The sequence below is a fragment of the Aethalodelphis obliquidens genome, unplaced genomic scaffold, assembly GCF_003676395.1.
Source record: "Aethalodelphis obliquidens isolate GAN/ISIS:26980383/991018 unplaced genomic scaffold, ASM367639v1 scaffold1, whole genome shotgun sequence".
Taxonomy (NCBI): Eukaryota; Metazoa; Chordata; class Mammalia; order Artiodactyla; family Delphinidae; genus Aethalodelphis; species Aethalodelphis obliquidens.
In genome coordinates, this window is record NW_020837945.1 from 1838324 (window position 1) to 1843542 (window position 5219).

Genomic DNA, 5219 nt, shown 5'->3' on the forward strand with positions numbered 1-5219 from the left:
TTTCTCAGTGTTGTTTGAATTGGGTAATTTCTATTGTCCTACCTTCCAGTCCATTTATCCTTTCATCTGATCGCTCCATGGTGGTTTAAAAATTTTAGTTATTTAGTTATGTTCATTTGGCCCTTCTTTATATCACGTATATGTATATATATTCATATATATATTTTTTTCTTTTGCTGAAACTTTCTTTTTTTTTGGCCCTGTGGCATGTGGGATCTTAGTTCCCCGACCAGGGATCAAACCCGTGCCCCCTGCAGTGGAAGCACAGACTCTTAACTGCTGGACCATCAGGGAAGTCCCCCAGAGACTTTCTTAACTGAGAGTTGCTAACTTTCCGTTTGTTCTAATGTGTTTTAATTGCTCACTGAAACACTTTAAATAAGGCTTCATTAGTCAGAGTTCTCTAAAGACACAGAACCAATAGGAGATTATATAAATAATATGTATTTGTTATAAGGAATTGGCTCACATGGTTATGGAGGCTGAGAAGTTCCAAGATTTGCAGTCAGCGAGCTGGAGACCCCAGAGGAGACAAGGTTTCAGCTCAAATCCAAAGGCCAGAAAAGACGTCCCAGCTCAAGGCAGTCAGGCAGGGGGACTTCCCCTCGCCTGTGGGAGGGTCAGCCTTTTTATTCTATTCGGGCCTTCGACAGATCGGATGGCTCTTTTGGGCTGTGCCTGTTGGTGTTTCTGCGTTGCTGGCATCTCCAATAGCAGGTCTGGGGTATGAAAGGCAAAAATTACAAACGGAACAAAACAGGGGACTCATCACCAACTTTTTCTGAGGGCCCTGGCTGGTCTGCCTCCTCTCTCTGCCTTTCAGAGTTTTCTTATTAGCTTTGTATATAATGTCCAGGGGTTTGAGTTATACTTAGCAAGAGGAATGGAGAAAACCACGTCTATCATTTTCCCAGACTAACGCTGCTGCCTTCGGGCATGAGTTAAACGTACGCGTGTCCAGCCTGGGCACAGCTGCTCAGGTGGTTTTGCCATGACAGAAGGATCTAGGGTTTCTTCACTTCCTCCTTTGAGTAAAAGGTGTCAGCGAGAGGACAGCAGGCATGCTCCCTTCCCTGGATCCCAGCTGTGCCAGGTGTGCCGCGTGTGGACAAGGGCCGAGGAGCCCCACCCAGCTCAGCCCATAGCCCGTGGCAGCGAGAGTAGGAAGGAGGCTGGTAAGTGATGTGTGGATGTGTGACTCCATGGCCCACAGGAAGCATTTACTTGGCACCTACTGCATGCCCGCCAGTGTTCCAGGAGAACAAAACAGACCAAGCTCCCTGCCCAAGAAGCCCCTACTCTAGTGGGAGGGGTTGACAGTGCACAGAACAGGTAAGAGGCCCATACGTACTGGAGGCATAAGTGCAGGTGAGGAAACAGGGCAGTGGGGAGGAGGGGAGGTGGGTGTGAGGTGTGGCGTCAGCAGCGGGAGGGGAGGCAGCCTGAGAGGAGGGCTCTGAACCGAGCCCTTGAAGATGTGCTCTCTGGGGAGCAGGTGTTCCAGGGGTGGGGGTGGGGGTGCGGCAGCAGGTGCAAAGGCCCTGTGGAGACATCTGCCTGGCAAGGAGGCCAGTGTGTCCTGAGCAGCAGTGTGGGCAGGAGGGAGCAGCGGGGAGCAGGCAGGTGATAAGAGCTGCATCCTGGCAGTCTGACCCTTCTCGGAGTGAAACCAGACAGGGAGACTCAACAGGAATCCACCCCAGTGACCAGAGAGCTGATGGTGGCCTGGACCAGGTGGGAGGGTGGGGCACAGTCCCACACTGGGTGTGTCTGAGGAGGGATTTGCTTAATGCAGAAAACATTATGGGGACCATAACCTTATGGCTTAATGTAGAAAAATCTTATGGTGACCAAGGAGGGAGAGGGGGAAGGGATAAACTGGGAGGTTGAGATTGACATATACACACTACTATATATAAAACAGATAACTAATAAGGACCTGCTGCAGAGCACAGGGAACCCTGCTCAATACTCTGTAATGGCCTCTATGGGAGAAGAATCTAAGAAAGGGCGGATAGATGTATCTGCGTAACTGATTCACTGTGCTGTACAGCAGAAACTAACACAACACTGTAGATAACTAGACTCCAACAAAAAATTTAAAAAATAAAATAAAATACTAAGAGAGAGTGGAAAAGAAAAGGGTGGCTGTGGGTGTGAGAAGCAGGGAGGAGCCCTGGTAACGGGAGGGATGGGGTCGTCGTCAGCTGAGATGGGAAAGCCTTGGGAGGGTCAGGCTGGCAGGTGGACCACGTGACGTGGGACTGAGGGCTGGCCTGTGGACTGAGCCAGTCACAGGTCGCCAATGAGCTTGCCGACCCCAGAGCCATTTGAGGAGTGGGGTGCAGCCCAGGAGAGGGGAGCAGGTGGGGGGCAGGGCTGCGAGGCGCACACCCCCTGCGAAGGGCAGCGGCGTAGGGGGAAGCCCAGCGCGTGCGCACCTGGGGAGGGACCCAGCCCAGGCGGGGATCACGTGGTGCAGGTGGGAGGGAGGCCTGCAGCCACCTATGGTCTCGCGTGGCCCCCGGAACGTGTGGCCGGGAGCGCGGCCAGTTCACGGCCCGCCCCTCTGTCGGGCTCGGGCTCCACAGTGCCTGGGAGCTGGGAATGCAGAGTCCCAGGTCTGCAGAGTCGGATGCTCTGGGGCGGGTCCAGCAACCTGTGTTTCCACAAGGCCTGTGGGGTGGGGTGGGGCAAGGCTGGGAGTCTCTTGTTCTGCTCTTTGACCACTGGTTCTATAAAATCGACCTTTATTTTCGGTAGAAATTCTAGAGCACTACAGCCATGACAAGATGAAGCTGCAAGCTCCTCTCCTTGCTGAGTCCCCGATTTGCCTTTACTGAGCTTTGGTTTCCCTGCCGTGCAGTGCACAGATCTGAGTGCCCGTCTGCGTCTGGCACATGGGCCCACCCGTGTAACTCACACCCCTATCGCCATACAGAGCATTTCCATCTCTCCAGAAAGTTCCTGGGCGCCACCTCCTGGAAGGGACCTCTGATCTAATTTGGGTCACTGTGGATTCCTTTTGCCTGTTCTGGAAATTTCTATAAAGGGAACAGTCTGGTATGAAACTTTACCCATTTGACTTCTTTCGCTCTGAGTGCGTCTGGGTTCTTCCATGCGGCTGTGAGCACTGGTTCTTCATTCCTTCCACTGTCCGGACCTCCCAAGCTTGTTCATCCGCTCACCTGTTGAGGACATCTGGACCAAGGGGTTTATTTCTCTTGGGTAAGTAGATAGCTAGGGGTGGAATTCCTGGGCCATAGGGTAGATATGAATTTAGGGAGCGCAGAGTTTTCCAGAACAACTGTGCCGTTTTGCGTTCCCACCAGCACCACGTGAGGGTTCCAGTTGCTCCACATCTTCCCAACTCCTGGTGACGTCTGATTATGGCTGTTCTGCTGGGTATGTGGTGGTGTCTCACTGTGGCTTTGATTTGCATTGCCCTGATGACTAATGTTCTTGTGCTCTCGGCCACTGGTGTATCCTCCTGTGCAAAATGTCTGTTCAAGTCTTTTGCCTGTTTTAAAAAAGGCTTGTTTGTATCATTGATTTGTCAGAGTTCTTTACATATTCTAGACACAGATTTTTGTCAGATATCGTGAAAATGTTTTGAGTATTTTCTCTGAGTCTGGGAGTTGCCATTTCATCTTCTTAGGTTTTGGTATCTCCTGGCCACAGCCTGCAGCCCTGCCCAGCCCCTGCCAGGCCCGTCCTCTGCAGGATCAGGACATGTTAAGTGGACAAGAGGATGAGCCCTCGCCCAGCTGGGGAGCCAGCCTGGGAAGTACCGATGGCCCGGCGCTGGGAAGAGCATGACCTTGGAGTGACAGGACGGGGACCCAGCCAACACCGTACAGGAGCAGAAGGCGTGGAGGGAGTTTCCAGGTCAGAGAGCCTCCGGCTGGCATAACCTCAGCAGTGTCTTCAGCCTCCGCCTGTGGCCCTGAATCCCCCGTGCAGATGCTGGTCACCCACTGGCCCCACTGGGAGGCTGGCAGGCTGGGACCTGGGCCACGGTGGGCCGTGGAAATGCACACTGACACCAGTGTTCTCTGGGGACATCCCTTCCAGCAGGTCCCCCCCAGCTCCCGTCCCGCTGAGTGTGCAGGGAATGAAGCAGAAAGGTGACCTGCTCCGGGGTCAAAGGGGAGTCCCCTGCAGATTACGTGTGAAGGTGAAGGAAGGGAAACCCCCAAAATGTCCCTCAGCGGAGACAGGTTAGCATCGAGGCCACGCCTCCAGATAATGGCCGAGCCAGGGGGAAGGCGGGAGGCTGCGGGGCCCTGCGCGGTGTTTACTGTGTGCTGCAAATTGCAGTGCGGTGCACACAGGGTGACTCGATTATTGTGATGAAAACAAGAGAAGGAAAAATAAAACCTCTCAGTCTGGAAGGAGACAAAACGGGTGTGAGCCCTGGGGCAGGTGGGAGATGGTGAGATGGGGCTTCACTAGTTCATCTGTACACTTCAATATGGTTTGAATTTAATAACATGCACAGATTAGTTTTTACATGAAAAGTAGGAAATAAAGTATAATGGAAACTATTCATAGCGCCCAGTAAAATATAAAGCTAGGAAGAGATCTGCTGCACCCACATTTTACGTTTTATGTATTTTTATTATTTATTTATTTTTTTGTTGGTATCTCTTTTTATTAAGGTATAATTAACATATACAATTTTTTAAAAAGAAGAAACAGAAAGATACACCATGCTTCTGGATTTCATTTCTTAATTGCATTTTAAAAGGCAGTTCTTCATATCTACGGAACAGAAACAGACCCACAGACATAGAGAACAGACTTGTGGTTGCCAACGGAGCTGGGGGGTGGGGGAAGGATGGAGTGGGAGTTTGGGGTCAGCAGATGCAAACGAGTGTATATAGAATGGATAAACAGCAAGGGCCTACTGTAGAGCACAGGGAACTCTATTCGGTATTCTCCGATAAACCATAATGGAAAAGAATATGAAAAAGAATATATATATGTATAACAAATCACTTTGCTGTATAGCAGAAATTAATGCCACATTGTAAATCAACTATACTTCAATAAAATTTTTTTTAAAAGCCAGTTCTTCCTTAATTATTCTCTAAAGCTAATGTAATTCCAATTGAATTACTAAAGGGGGTTTAGAAGTTGAGTCTCGTGTTCTTTTGGAAGATGAATGAGCAAGAGACAGGACACCTTCGAAGAGGATCAAAGCTGCCCCAGATAAA